The 17,076-nt window shown below is 32.8% G+C and overlaps 1 protein-coding gene across 1 annotated transcript in view; it reads right to left on the reverse strand.

Annotated features, from left to right (window-relative positions):
* GPC5 (glypican 5) overlaps positions 1–17,076 on the reverse strand; it is a gene marked incomplete at both ends in the record, with an annotated part of 647,880 nt that overhangs the window by 398,746 nt on the left and 232,058 nt on the right. The window lies entirely within an intron of this gene.

Below are 17,076 nucleotides of genomic sequence, written 5' to 3' on the forward strand. Positions count from 1 at the left end.
CTAAAAATGGGAGATTAGAATAATCAGGAAGTTAAAATAGTGTTTCAAATTATAGCATTAAGCATTGGCTATACCAATAATTATATATTATAATTAGCCTAAGCAATGATACTAGACTGTATCAAATCATAATTAATTAAGAATATATTCAATAAAATGATTTCCCTTAGCCCCAATCTCATAGTTATTTTATGAGGCTGTAAAAGACCACAAAATAATTTGGGAATCAAATCTCGTTTAAGTATATTATAAAAGGAAATGGAAGAACAGTAAAAAATAAAATAAAATGAAAGAATAAAAAGCAGAAGTTCAGGGAGAGCTGCTAAGAAAGTAGCTGTATCATGAATATACCACATGATCCTCACCAAAACAAGATATAAAAAAACACATTTTTATGAAGAATACAAATATATGACAAAACAATCTCATGTGTTCTTATTTTGCCTGGAGATAGATTCTTTTTGGGTCCCAGGCTTTAGGGTGATGTATCAATATATATTACCCTGCAATCAAAGGCAAAAGCTCTTACAGGCTATAGCAACTGTTTTAACAGAGCACTACAAACTAGATGGTTAGGATTCATGTGTTATCTGTGCATCTCTAGTGCCCACTACACTGACTACACACTGACTACACACTAGCAACTCAATAAAAACGAGATGGTAACTGAAGACTTCAATTTTGACTGGCATCTCTGCCAAGTAAGACAGCATTACTATCAAGTTTGCCCAGTTGGCCTGATCATGAGGCTGCAGTAGGGGAAATACAGATTATCAGGCCTCTGCTTTGGGAATTCTAACTCAGCAGGTTTGTCTTGGTCCAGAAATATATATTTAACAAGCAGCCCAGGTGATTATTTCAATCCAGCTAGTGTTTGAAACACTGAAATTACAAATGTGGCCAAATGTCCTCTGCTCTTATAGCGTAGGTAAGCAAGCCTTCCTCTGGCTTCTCAGCTGCAAACTCAGCCACTATACTTTGTACTTTCCACAAGAGGAAACCAGATTGACCTGTTGTGGTCTGAACTAAAGTAAAATTTCTTTTTTTTTTTTTTGGGGGGGGGCACGAGGGTATGAGGAATTGAACTCAGGGGCACACAACCACTAAGCCACATCCCTAGCCCTATATTTTATTAGACACAGGGTCTTACTGACCTTGTTTTTACTAAGGCTGGTTTTGAACTTCCAATCCTCCTGCCTCAGCCTCCTGAGCCATTGGGATTACAGAAGTGTGCCACCACACCTGGCTAAAGCAAAATTTCCAAACTTATAATTTTCTCCATAATATAAGCTAATTTTCCTTAATTGCTTGTGTGTGGCTATTAATTGTAAGGTAGATCACAAATTATTTTGTTTACCAGTAACAGTTAAACAACACTGTTTGCAAATTAATTAAGATAAAAAAGTACAAATTAAAAGGTACTCTGTCTCTTTCTTACATGCACTCTTACATGATTTCCACTAGGCTTCTAAAGTGCCCTTTATTTAACAGATATCTGTTAAGTATTCAGTGGAATAAAGTTTGAATGTTGCTTACCCTGGCAATACAAAGGTTCTATCTGATTTTTGCTAATTCTAAATGATGCTCCAATGTGAAATTTTTAGAAGTCAAAAGTAAAATGTTTCTTTATAAATTCTTAATATATAACACACTTAAATGTATAACACACTAACTTAAAAATACATGGAACTTATCTTTCAGTAACCATAAGTATAAGTTTTATAAAATAACTTATTTTGTTAAAGCAACATCAAAGAGAATGTAATATTTAGAAGTATCCATTCAAAATAAAAATGAGTATAGTAATTCCAGATAACATTATGTCCTAAGTCCACTTTGTACTACTGGCAACAAACTAATTTTGATTAGTGTTTGAGATTATAATTAAAAATAAATTTCTGGACAAAGTCTGCAGTTCTGATGGTATTTATATCAAACTAGTTCTCCTCTGATTTAGTTTTATTCTTTCTCTAAAATAAAATAACAAAAAACAGTTAAAGACTTTAAGAATCATTATGTGAAAATTTTTAACTTTAATAACATCCCCATTAAAATTTTAGTTTTCATAAATATGTACTGATTTCAGTACCCTTTGCAGGAAGAATTATATATTGCCAAATATCAATATTCTGATTATTTTTTGAATGTCTAAACAAAAAAGTGGATTTTAAAAATTGAGTTATTATGATAGTTTTTTCATTATGTTATTCACTCACTAAAATATGAGGATTGGATTTTTTGCTTTCAAACTGTATTAAATCTGATATTGAAACATTCCTTTAATTAAATTACCTAAACATATGTTATCTGTGTATTTCCATCCTAATCTCTTCAAAAAATTGAATATATAAACACCTATAAAAATGAACAATCTAATAAACCAGCCATTGGAAGATCTTGTTGATAACTGGTTACAAAAAGTTGATAAAATCAGGAGTTGAATTTATAAAAACAAATTGTTTGTATTAATTCTGGATCTAAAAATCCATCACTTTGTTCTCATAACATGTTTACCAAAAAGTTGAGGATTTCCATTTTATAAAATTAACATAGTGTATTAGCAGGAATTTAAACATTCATAATTACAAAATATTATTTGCTAGAGTGAAAAAGAACATCCACATTAAAAAAAAAATCAGCACTTACAAATCCAAGTTAGGTTAAGTGCTAAATAATTTGTATATCTACTTAGTTATTAAAGAGAAACTGTACCTTTTATTTCAAAGATTTAATATATATGAAACATCCTGCAGCCTAGATATATTACTAGCAGCATTCTATGCAAGTGCTAAAATAGTTAATGCATCTTGAAAATAAACAGAAACATTTACCAGGTTTGGTTAAGGAACTTAGATAATAGACTACAAAAAAAATTCTTTTTGTGTTTGTAATTGACAATTTCAATAAGATCTTCCTTCCAGCAATCTATCAAGATAGAATAATTTCCAGCTTTCCTTGTAATGCCTGAATGGTAGGCAGTATAAAAGGCTGCAGTCTAGTTACTGTTGGAACAAAAAATATAATTCCTCCAAGCTTTATGGGAAATTAATTTATCTATACATAAAATCAGTTATGTGTAATCCAACTAAAGAATGAAGTTAAAATGCATGAATCTATTTTAATTTTCAGCATTAACATTCTGTGATAATTTCATGACAAAATACTTAAGAATGGAAATTTTATTTCTACTTTTCCAGACCATATTCCCTTTGATGATCTTTTATCATGCATACCAATGATTACTGAAACATAAATCAAGAATTTAGGTTTAAATAAAACACTGTAGATAAAATTGTGATAATTATTTTAAATTAAATTTAACAAATCACAAATTCAGTAAATATTCGTAGGTATGGGATGTTTTGCAATGGAAGAAACAATATTTGTAAGACTTTTACTGGTTTTAGATAAAATTGACCCCAAAAAGTAACAATCATGAAATAAGTATTACAATAACTTCTCCAGCATGACATGAATAACATTTTATGACTCTTCATACTTCCTAGTATTTTTGATATATGAACATTTTTAAATACAAAATGTGAAGTGTCAATTACAATTTAAGGCCACAGATATTCTCAAATACAGCAATGAAATAGATGAAAAAGATTAAATCAATCATATCAACCATGGATAATCAGATGATTTTACAATGTATATCTAGGTTGAAGAAAATTTTTCAGAGTGAGTGTATATTTTGTCAATTACAATTCTCAAGCCACAGATTACATTAATTCAACAGATATTTCATTATTACTCGGCTACTTCAAACCTATTTTGTTCCTGACACTATGTATCCCTGTGCATTAAATTATGGATAGATGAACAGATAGGTACATCACGGTAAGAGTAATTTCTCAATAGGTTTTTAACCTATGTATATTAAAATAAATGTTAATTCCATCTACTTTTTTTAAAAAATGCCTTCCAATGATTTTAACACTTTCACATTAATAATCCTTGAATCACCCAAAGACCATTATAGCCACTCTAAAGATATGCATATTAAATAAAGAATTACATATTTTTCAGCCTGGAAGTGTTTATACCAAATTCATTCCTTATATTTGCATACTTCTTCAAATGTTTCAGAAAGCAAATATGTAATAAAAGTTCTCTGGAATATTAATTTAATGACTTTTTAAATGTTATGCCATATGATTTATAATTCTTCAGAAATTAGTCATCTATACAAATAAATACTGGAATATTAATCTGTATCACCAAGAATTAGCATATTGGTAATTAATTTAGTCTTCTAAAGCAAGCATTGCATGGAAAAATGCTTTCTCAACTTTTCTTCTTCATTTCCCTCTCCATTAATGCAGTTATCATAGTGCATCAAACTTATTTCTAATATAATTTTATAGTCATTTATTTTCTGAAAATCAATATAGGTTTTAGTAAAAAATTTTAACTCCATTAAACACTTATGTGACAGATAAAGATCAGTGCCAAACAACTAATGATAGATTATTTCATAAATTATTGTGAAATGAAGACTTTAAAATCAAATTTTCCGATAGTCTTTAACATGAACTCAGAAATGCAATCTGAAAATGCAAATCAGTCATATAGAACTATTTCTTACTAACTCATATAATTTTCTACTTTTATACAGAACAAATAAATCAATACCCTTTGTCATTGGTTCTTTGTCCTCTTTTTTTTTTTTTTCTGTTCTTTTCACACTCTAAGACATGGGTCTCCCTTACTTAAATAAACAAAATCTTTCATTTATTTTTTTCTCTTTCTGACACTTCAAGAAAATCAAATGATCTATATTTTTTACTTCCATTGGCACAATGCTTGTTCCCTCTTCAATGTATTCACATCTAATTTTTTAAAACTTACTCCTCCATTCATCCATTCAACCAAGATTTATTTATTTTTATTTTGAAGGGTACAGAGGATTGAACTCAGGGGCACTAGACCCATGAGTGACATCCTTAGCCCCATTTTGTATTTTACTTAGAGACAGAGTCTCACTGAGTTGCTTATTGCATCAATTTTTGCTGAGGCTGGCTTTGAACATGCAATCCTCCTGCCTCAGCCTTCTGAGCAACTGGTATTATAGGCATGCGCCACCATGGAGGGCTCAACCAAGATTTTTGAATACCTATTCTAGACCTTAAAGCAAGAGCTAAGGAAGCCATACAAATTTCCGTCTCATAAAGTTTATTATCTTTGGAGTAGGAAAGAAAATATAAAAGCAAACAAATAAAAAATTATGATATGTAAGTACTAGAGAGGTTAGAGTTGGGGTTAGAACAAATGATGGGGCACTGTTTTACATAGCTTTAAGACAGTTTGTCTATAATCAATGCATTAAAAAACCATAAAAAATGAGTTCCCTGGCCAGGCACAGAGGTGCATGTGTGTAAGTAATCCCAGTGTCTCAGGAAGCTGAGACAGGAGTATCACAAATTCAAAGCCAGCCTCAGCAATTTAGTGAGGCCATAAGCAACTTAGTGAGACCTTGTTTAAAAAACAAAATAATTTTAAAAGGGTCTGGAACATGACTCAGTGGCTAGGTACCCCTGTGTTTAATCCCTAGATCCACCACCATCACCCCAAAAATAAGAAGTTCCGTGATTAATCTATTTCCAAAAGAAAATTTTCTGAACATATATATATATGGTCATGTGGCCAAAAAAAATGTATTTAGGCAAATTTGTTTAGACAGAGTGACTTTCTAAAGATTGACCATTTAAAATAAGGTGAACAACAGAGCCCTCTCTCAGGAGGCAACTTTGAGTAGACTTCTGCAATAAAATGAAACCAGTTTTGGTAATGTAATTGGTGAGTTTATTCAGAGGAACTGGGATCCAAGACTATCAAAGAATTTTAAACATGAGAGAACTATGACCTGTTATGCATTTTAATGGAATATAGTGGCTGCTGTGTGGAAAACAGACTGTTGAGGCAGGGCTAAGTGAAAGCGGGGAGCCCAGGTAAAAGGCTTTGGTAAGAATATGAGTGAAAGACCGTGGTAAATTGGACTGTGATGGTGGTTGTGGAGTTAGTGACAATAAGTGATCACATTGGCCATACATAATGAAATAATAGACAAAGGAACTTGCTATTGTTTGGAGGGTGTATAGGCAAAAGGCACAAATGAATAACTCTGAATCCTGGGCATTAGCTGCTGGATACACAGTAGTATCGTTAACAGAAAAAGTAAGACTATGTATGTAAAAAGGTACATGTTTATATGTGATGGGAGTTGGAAATTAAAAGTTCTATTTTGGGAATGTCAAGATTGAGATGTTATTTACAAATTCAAATAAAGTGTGTATTAGTATACAGTTAGGTAAAGTAATTCAGATCTCAAGGAAAGAGCTAAGGCTGGTGATACCAATCTGAGAGTGATTAACATGGAAGATAAAGTCATGGTACTGGATAAAACAACCTAAAGGCAGAAGATAGGTAAGGATACAGATGATCAGAAAAATAATCAAGAAGAGAGTTAGAAGCCAGAGAGCTTAAAAAAAAAATCAGGAAAGTAGTACTCTAGAGATCAAGGGAAGAAAATGATTCAAGTAGAAGAAAGTAATCCATCATGTCAAATGCTATTAAGAGGTCAACTCAGATGAAGAGTAACAACTGACCATTGGAACTGACAGGAGAGAGGCTCTCAAGGATCTTGATAAGAGCTGCTTCAGCAGAACATAAGCACTAAAGAGAACAAGAATTGAGCCAATGTATAGACAACTTTTTACAAATGCTGACTATAATAGAATCAGAGATCCAAGGTAGACACTGGAGGGGAATATGAAGTCAAATGCTTTTGTTTTGATGAGGAAGAAGAATTTACTGAATATTCAAAGAGCAATAAATTGATGACTTATCAGGGGAATGGGAACTTCAGGAAGAAATTCCTTAAATAAGCAAAAGGATTTGATCTTGAGCACTCACAGAAATCAGAATATTAAATATTTTAATGGATGCTGAAGTGCCAAGAATGACCACAAGAGAATGTGAAGAGAAAGACAGCAAGTCAGAAGAGGTTGACTTGCTAAAGGAACATGATCAGAAGTACAGTAGAAGCCAACATTGAAGGCTGGCAGGTGGTCAAACTTCCGGTATCTCGTTCAAGGGGATTTTTGAGGAGAATGGTGAGATTTCTGTAGATCAATAAGCATACCTCATTACTTACAGAGGACACTTGTGTTAGTTTCTTGCTACTAAAACAAAGTGCTGCAAACTTGGTGGTTTCAACAACAGGAATTAGAAGTAGTTCTGGATGCAGAATTCCAAGTTCATTAACTCCATGCTGAAAGCAAAGTGTGGTCTGGGCCCACACCTCCCTTTGGAGGCTCTAGAGGAGAAACTTTTTCTTTGCTCTTCCAGTTTTGTGTGGCTGCTTGCATCCCCTGGCATTCTTGGATTACGGTCACATCACTCTAGGAAAGGTAACTTTAGAAAGGGCCATCTGGCCTGTCTGTCCTCACATGCACCAAGTCTTTCAAATCCAGAGGCTGAATAACAGTCTTTGCCACTAGAGACTATTAATTAGGGTGCTATAAACTTGAATAAACAAATGCCAAAGCAACTTTAAATATAGCTTATACATTTCCCCCGATTTATCTCTGTATCATCCCTAGAGTTTACTACCCTAGTCCAGATATCCATTTTTCCTATCCTTTCTTAACAAATTTATTATTCTTTGTCCAAAATGCATAAAAGCATCATGTGTTGTTCACTTTTTCAGACTGCACTTTCTTGTGAAGATCCCAAGATATTTGTAAAATTAAAAAAAAAAGTTGCATGTTTTTCTCTTGTTAATCATCTCCTGTATTAATTGGAATCCTAGATCAAACCAAAGAGCTCACATAAAAACAAAGGGTGCAGGGCTGGGGTTTAGAAGGGATCTCTCTTTCTGCCACAAGAAAAAGTTCTGTGTGTGTTATGTTGGAGAGCACTCAGGTGAGAAATTGCTATTACTGTAATTACAAACTTAAAAATGTGCAATCGTTAGGAAACAAAGATACTATGTAAATTCTTTATCACCAAACACACTGTTGAAAAGTAAATAAATACTTCTGCCCTTCATCAGTTTCTCCTACCCAAAAATATCTGTGCCATAAGAGAACATATGGGAAAAATGTACAAAATTTTAGTTAGAAAAAGAAGGTGAAATTCTTTTCAGAGAATAGCTTGAGAATATGTCTCTGGTGAAGTGCATCAACTCCATTACAGAACTGTGGAAGACTTAGGCAGGAAGAGAGAGATCTCATTAGTTCAGACAACAGGTTGTACTGAGCCCCTGACATGGCTCACAGGTTTCTGCCAACCTCTTCCTTAGCAACTGCAATCAATGACTTATTCTCCAGGCTCAGACTCTGCTATTTACTCAAGCTTCTAAATATGGTGCCTCGGATTTTTCTATGTCCTCTATTTACTGAAAGTACTATTTTGTTCATTCATTCCTCTATTATTCTAGATATTTAAAAGTCTTCGTTCTTTTTCCATGTTTTTTCATTCAAAATGCAGCACAACTTTTACAATATCAAATGAAAGTCCAAGCTGAAGACTTCTACCCTTACATATGTAAGTTAGTAATCCTCAAAGGTTTTGATTTAAGAATCCTTTACACTCTTAAAAACATATTGAAAAACTTGAAGAGTTTTTGTTATGGTGGGTTTCATTTGGACATATACATAATTATTTTATAAAAAACTGATACTATCTACAATATGCATTTATTATATTAAGATAACCACAACAAACATAATTATATTAGATACTTATTTTGTAAATAAAGTAATTATATATAATTACTTTATTATATATATTATATATATATATAAAATAAGAGTTAGTGTGAAGAGCACTGTTGTTTTATATCCTTATAAATTTAGTTAAAGTTTGTCTCAATGAGAAAGGGCTAGATTATCATATCTATATCTGAACACAATCTGTTAAAGTACATGTTTTTGTTGATGAATGAAATAGACATTATTATTGCTGTGTGTATATACGTGACTGCATGACCAAGGTGATTCTGCAACCTGTACACTCATAAAAATGAGAAATTATATCCCATCTGATTCAAATGTATGATATATCAAGGTCATTGTACTGTCATATGTAACTAATTAAAACAAATAAAAAATTTTAAAAAAAGAAAAAATTCAGCTTCATACAGATGAGACATTGAGAAAGACAGAGATATTTAGTAGCCTTTCCACTTCTTTGGTAACATTCTTCTTTTGTTTTATATCAAGAAATAATAAATTATTTCTTCAAATTTAGTTGCAATGTAGAATAGGAAAGTTTGTCAATGACCTTCTTATACTCTGTTAATCAACATTCATTGGTCATTCTTCCACTATGAATGGTTCAGCTACCCAGGCAAGATTTTGTAAGTCATACATTGACATTTGAAAAATATTTTTTCACAGGTTATGCAGATTTCCCCAAAAATGACACATCACTTTTTAAAGTATTAAGAATCTGTCAAAGTCACGGTGATGGATATAAATTTTCTAAGTTTTATTGAAAGCTCAAATGTTATTGCTATGGTTCAGATAAATGGCTCCAAAAGGTCTATGTGTTAAAGGCTGGTCCCCACTAGTGGCACTATTGGGAGGTGCTATTGACCTTTAGAAGGAGAGATCTATGGGAGGTGTTTAGGCCACTGTGGGTCTGCACCTGAAGGGTATCGCAGGATTCCAGCCCCTTCCTCTCTCTTTCTCTTTCTTTCTGGATTATGAGAGGAGTGGTTTTGCTCTGCTACATGCCCCCACTACAGATCCAAAACACCTGGTCAATTGATCAGGGACTGGAACCTCTAAAATTGAGAGCCAAAATAAACATTTCCTCTTTATAAATTAATCATCTTGGGTATTTCATTACTGTGCTAGAAAACTGACTAATACAGTTATCCTTGGAAAAAACAAATGCAGTAAGCTGTTTCCCTTAAAGTTACAGAAACTTTAGGAAACTGTCTGCTAAACACCCAAATCTTAATCCAGAAGACATGCTTTGTGCATACTTCTCATTTTGTAACACAGAATATGAAAAATATGTACATGTGTAATTCAAGGTTTATATTAAACAAAAGGAATAAAGTATAGTGTTCATCAGGATATTCCTAAATGAATCTGGCTTTTTAAAAATGCGTTCATATATGTAAAACATACTATTATTGCTGATACAATATGGTGCATCTGATTCAATTTGTGTTCAAGTCCTCATAGTTTTGTTCACCATTGCTTTTGCACTATCAAGGCAAATGTCAATGCAGGAAAAAGGCAATCAATGACTTAATTGTATTATTAAAATAGTTTCATGTCCCAGCACTTCAGAAAGTTCTCTAGAACTCTGAGAACTCTTGTTTAAGCAAAAATCTTCATCTAAGATCTAGTTATTTTTCAAAACATCAATATATCAAATTGGATCTTTTTTTGACAATTATTCCTTTCTATTGTCTCAGTACCTTCCTGATTTCCTTATCTTATCCATTAGGATCAATCTTCTAGGCATGAAGATGCATGGTCTTAAACTTTCCAGTGTCTAGTCAGTCATCAATAACTGTACTTTAAATGTTCTTTTAATCTATTCATTGTTGGATTTTTCCCTAAAATCTATCTCATCTAGCCTATAATATTAACAAAGCTCCCATTGAGTTCTAAGCACAGTTTTATTCATTCTTATATTGAACATTCTAGTTGTTTTCATATTTCTTCCCATACATTTATTTAAATACAATGTGCACTCCAGGACCCAATCCAAACCTCATGTACTTGAATAAACCAACAAAATTTTATTTGCATTATGGTGTCTCCAAAACATACCTAAAAACATATCCAGATGCTAGCAATGTCATTTTCATTAAGTAGCACATGGCATTCTAAACTGAAATGAATTAGTTGGAATAATCATTCCTCTGACTATATGACAACTAACCTCAATCTTTTTTTTTACAGTTATCTCTATACAATACATAAAAATACACAAGGAAATGGCCTCCAGCAAAATCTCTTAATATCCTTTAAACAGCTATACTAGTTTTTCTTTGTCATCATATTTAATTATATTTTTTATTTTACCAGTTCACCAAAAGTCATTTGATCACATTTATCATTCTAAGAATTACTATTAATTTCCATGCTTTTCTTAAGACCTAGAAAGTTTTGGTGTTTGTTTCCCCAAGAACAATATATTAATGTGCATCACAGACTTTTATATCTCCCTCTTCTCATGGTAGTTAGAATATTTTCCTACAGTATAGTGTTAAAAATATGTCTGATTCTATTAGCTGTACAATAATAGTTAAGGTATTTCATTTAAAAACCCAGGAATATTTTCTAAGTCATTATACAAATGCACACTGAAGTTTAATATTGATGAGTTCTAACAACCATATGGTCTAACATAAGGGAATTAAAAACTGGTTTCAATTCCATTATGGAAACTCCTGAATTTTGAACATTCTGATCCTGGTCCTACAGATCTGCTGGTTCACGTTGCCAAGTGTCATGTTTTAGTGCCTTCTTCCTTACAGATCAGCAAACAGAGAAAGAAATGAATTGAAAGTTTTCACTCCAAAGTTACAGACAGTTTAATAAATATACTGTGTCTATCTTGACAGAGAGAAACTCCTTTAGAAGGTAGGCAATCTTTTAGACTATTACATTCTTTCCAAATAGCAGGAGGAAAAATTGCAATACTTTTTGATAACCGAAATGGGTTATAAAGCACAAAATCAATCAGACCAAGAAGAGTTCGTTTTACTACAATATCCATTCCTGCTTTCATAGCTGTTATCACAAAATACTCCAACAGTAACACAGTCAAAAGTAGAAAGCCTAGGGTGTAACAATTATGTGATGCTAACAGTCCTTTCACTAGCAATATAAATTTTAAAATAAAAGTGCTCCAAAGGTAAGTCTTGTAGGAATCAAAATTTCAAATAATTATGATTTCAAAGACATGAAATAATATATATTTTATGAACATCTACCAATGCAAAATAAATTGCTTTCCTTATTTATGAATTTTTAAAATAAGACTTTAAAACCATATTGCCACAATTTTGCAGAGCAAAGGCAAAGTGTTTGGGATATTAGTATGTTAGAATAACATTAGTATGTTAGAAATGCAAAACAACTTGACAGATAAACTAATTTATCTCCAAAATGCTCCCATAACCAGCTCAGGGACTTGAAGTTCTCTTCTATTAAAAAACAAACAAATACAAAGAAAACTTCCAAATTAAAAACCTCTCTCAGTGCCCCACTGCCATTTTAATACAGTCAAAACTTAGTGGCTTTGTAGCTAATACACCAAATTACATAAAACTAGAGTTAAAATCCATTTTGTTTTCTAAATTTGTTTTCTTGGAAATTACTATTAGCTCGCATTTGAAAATCATTAAAAAGTATAAAGCATCATTTAAGAAGGGACTAATCGATGTTGAGCGTTAATGGAACCACTCCATCATAATTCCCATGCATAGCACTTCTACTTTTGATTCCTATTTTCTTTCATTTTGAAAGAATTATCCATGATGCTTCTTCTATTATTTCCACAATGGATTCAAACGGAATCATCAACATTATTTATTTCAAGAGCTTTTCTACGTTGCTCATGATGTAGACCATACTTGCTATTACTCCACTTCATTTTATTTTCAATTTTCATGCAGATTCCACTTTCACATAATGTGATGTACAAGCTGTCCCTTGCCCAGGGACAACATTCAGACTGTGTTCTAGAGTCCATCAACAGCCTCAGAGTAGTGGGCCCTTTGCCTGCCCAACGAAACCTGATGAGGTAAGTGCCAGCCCACTTACCACTCCAGCCATGTTCAACAGTGGCTTCTTTAAAACTATTCTCTGGATGAAGCTTATAACAAGCTTGGTAGTTTAAATAAAGTCACATATCCCTCCACATATAATTTGTGGTAGTGTTTTAGAAAACCTCAGTACAGTGAAGAAAATCTATAGTTATTCTCAAAGCACGGATCCTGTTTTAATGTTCAGAATGATTAAGTTATTTAATTGGATTTATAGTTCTTAAGGGAGGGTATAAAAGAAAAAACACTTGGTAAAGTTTCATCAATGACATTTTAGTAGAGATGTTATATATGATCTCACACAGTTAGCATCTACCACACAGGAAGCTAATGCTCCAAACACAGACACTTGATAACTGTCTTGCTTTCTCAAGCCCTCATGCATTCCCTTCCTTCTTCTACCTTTCTGCTTGGAACGCTCATCTTCACCCTTAAGAGTAAATGCCACTTTATGCATGAAGTTTCCCTGATCAATCAGACTGCTCATTATTCAACTGGTTCTTCCTATCTATGGGTTCCACATTCATGAGGTCAATCAACTGTGGATGGAAATATTTGGAAAAAGATTGTGTCTGAACTAAACATGTACAGACTTATTGTTATTTTCCCCTGAACACTACAGTATGGCAAGTATTTACATTGTATTCGGTATAATCTAGATTAGGTGTAATCTAGAAATGAATTAAAGTACATGAGAGTAATGTACATGGGTACATGCAAATACTATGTCATTTTATATAAAGTACTTAAGGACTTTTTATAAAAGGACTTTCTGTAAGAAAGTGTGAGCCTAGAAGACTGAAGCACTAGTAATACAAAACTGACACACCAGTGAGTGTATGTTCCACAGTCTGTGCTTTGTTTCCAGTTATAGCTTTGTTGCCTATTCCCTGGGCTTGGGGAAATTATTTAACTTTTCTGTGTTCCTGATCCTTCTTTATAAAATAGCAATAATAATACTTTCTATTTCATAGATTAATGTTAAATTAAATCAGTTAATCTTTTTAAGGGACTTTGATCGGTATCCGTAAGATAGCATACTACTTTTTCTTAATAATAAAAGAAAGAATAAAAAAGTCTTCAATGAAACCCTTCATCTGAATTTTTTTCCTGTATTGTGTACATAATTCACATTTACTCTTTATAATCATAGGTTCACACTGCTAGTGAAGTATTCTTTAGATATTTAGATACTTTGGAATTAAATGTTATGATTGTATCACTTAATATAAAGTGCTTTTATTTTTATAAAGCAGTCCTCATACATGTCTTGTGGTTGAAAGGAATAAAGATGAAAACACCTCGATTGTAAACTCTAATACAGGAAAAAAGCTAAACTTGTTTCTTTGGTACCTACCAAGGGAGATGCAGAAGGACTTGTCACTTAGCACACAACACTTTCCTGTTTGAAACTGTCCAAGCAGGGGTAAATTCTCTTAGAGGGAGCACTCTGTAAATTGCATCATTACCCTTGGTTCACTTTAGAACCTTCCCCATTCAGCTGTGAGCTTCTTGGGGATAGGAACAATGGTATTCTCAGAACCTCCTGTAATGCTGGCCCTCAGAGGACACTTTGCACATGGTTGTTTAGCTTATGTGCTCTGTCCTTGCATCTCTGTTCCCATTACTGCCAGTGCTGATACCCAATGGGACATTAAAACACAGACTTGCTATATCCCATCTGAGCAGAGGGCCTGGGGAGAAGGAAAGTTTTTTGGAAAGATTTTAGTATTTTATTTTCTTTCTAAGAAAAAAAAAAGATTATTAAAATGCCAAAGGAAAAACTAAAATTACCTAACTTCTTTTGACATAGTTTAACGTAGTATTGCCTTTAATTGTCTGCAGAAGGTAACATAAACTTTTGTTGCTCAGAGCATCTCTACAAAATTCTGTATCCTCTGTCTCCAATAGACAAACACAGTTTTGCTTACATTATCTTCCTTTTTGGTAAACACCTGCCCCCTCCTTTAATTGGGCTGTCTCCTAATCCCTTCAAGTGTCACTTCTTCCAACCCTGCCTCCAGGCTACTTCAGTCTTCTCTCACACTGGGCTTTAGCATGCTTCAGTTCCCACCCCCTCTCCCCCACACACTGAACAATAAGCATTCAGAAAACAGGTTCTAAGTTTTATTCATCTGAAACCTCCAGTATTTTCTAGAGTGTTAGATACAATACTTTCACAAAAAAAATATTTGCTGAATTAATGATTTATTCTGTCCAGTTGAAGATTTTTCTTTCTTCTTTAATGTAAATATACTCACTTATTTTGTTATTTACCTGGACAACTTTTTCAAGAAGCTAGTTTACTATATTCCTAATTTAAATGGGCATTTGTATCTTTTTGGTAACTTCTTTGTAGGAAAAAAGATGAGCTCATTTTTAGAGAACCAATGACTTTTATATACTACAGGACCATGTTCTATTGATAAACACCATATTATATTAAAATTATATAGAAGTATGGAAAGAAGAAAGTAAAGCAAAAAGAAGGGTATAAGGGAAGGAGATAAAAAAGGAAGGAAAGAAAAAGTGTGAGGAAAATATATAAACCTTCAGTTCTTTGAGGAAATGAAATAATGTTCCTATAATTTTAAGATGTGGGTTATCCGTTTAAATGTCAATACACAATTACAAATCCAGCAAACTATAAACTAAGCATAAATATCCAGGAACTTCTTTGGCTTACTTTACTAATTTATTCCTTTGTTTAAAAAATTTTCAGCTGATTTGATAATCAGTTGCAACTGCTAATACTATAATATCAGGTCAAAGTTAGGAAAACCACTAGAGTTTGTGGTTTAAGTTCCAGTCTGAGTCAGAGTCAAAAGGCAGAAGATAATGTCTTAGATCAAAGATAATAAGACTAAGGGAAAGAATTCTTTCTTATTCAGTTGTTCATTCTATTCAGGCCTTCAATAAATTGGGTGAGACCCACCTCTATTGGAAAGGCAGTCTACTCAGTCTACTGATTTAAATGTCAACTGCCTTCAGAGTTTCTTTGCAGAATGCCAAGAAATAATGTTAAACCAAATATCTAGCCCACTCTAGATATTATACCCACATAACACCAAATACATGGAAACATTTGTGAAATTTGTGTTCTCTTTTCATACAGTTCAAGTTCAGTGATATCTGTGAAGTTTTTGGTCATAAAATTAAAGAGACAACACTTATAATAATTAATTTAAAATGAGACTCTCTGGCTTGTGCTCTATGCAGAGAAATTGTGGACTAAGACATGTGTCTAGTAGATTTACAGACTTTATTTTGTTGTTTCTAAGTCGATGCAAGAATGGAAAAGACAAAAATGAAAATAATGCTATTATAGTGATTATATAGGGCTTCTTTAGGCTGTCATTGAGAATATCAACACCCACTTCTGTCTTATCAATAATTAATAATTAAACATCTACTATCAGCAATAATTAAATCCTCTTAGATCAAGGAGTGTTATGGAGAGATGTCAAAGTAAAAAACAAATAATAAATCGATTTAAAAAAGCACTGATGAGGAGTAGTGGGTACCTACTCTGGGGTGGCGTTTCCTGCACTAATTTATCAGGACAGGAGCTTCTACTACCATCCTCAGGAGATCATGCCCAGAAGCAGCTCCTTCTCTACCTCTTCATAAGGGTGGAAAAGATCTGCATCCTCTAAACTGTTTATAATGTGTTCTCCTAAGAGACATCATAACTCATACTAAGAAGCACAATGTGAATAACTGGAACATATTTGATCAATTTGGTTATTAGATAAGTTCAGAACAAATAATCAGCAACAAGATAACATTTAGTCACTTGAATAGACCAAATTCTTTTGAAAATGAGATGTGAAAAGATATACATCTCCTTTTGATTAAATATATTGCAGCTTTTAATACAGAATTATTCAAGTCTCAAGACTATTCCGTCACAGCATAAAATCTAAAATATATTACTAAAGTTGACTGTGACCATGTAGCCATGAATCCAGTAAGACATGAACTAAGTGAAAAATAAGCTAAATCAAAAAGGAATCTTTAGGCTTATTTCATTATATCAACCCAGGCAAATATTGCCCAAGTTAATCAACTTAATTAGGGTTAACTTGTGTTCAATGCACTAATTATACCTACATATCAAAAGCAAAGCTCATTGAGATGTCTACATTAAATCTAATTATCCTTTGTGATCCCTTCCTGGGATTTAATTGCTATCAATGTCAAACATGAAGAGTAATACCCAAAGATATGAACAATAGCTGTCATAATAGTTGGTTTTCTGTATGATTTAG

Source organism: Spermophilus citellus (genome assembly GCF_964194105.1).
Source record: "Spermophilus citellus genome assembly, chromosome: 1".
Classification (NCBI taxonomy): domain Eukaryota; kingdom Metazoa; phylum Chordata; class Mammalia; order Rodentia; family Sciuridae; genus Spermophilus; species Spermophilus citellus.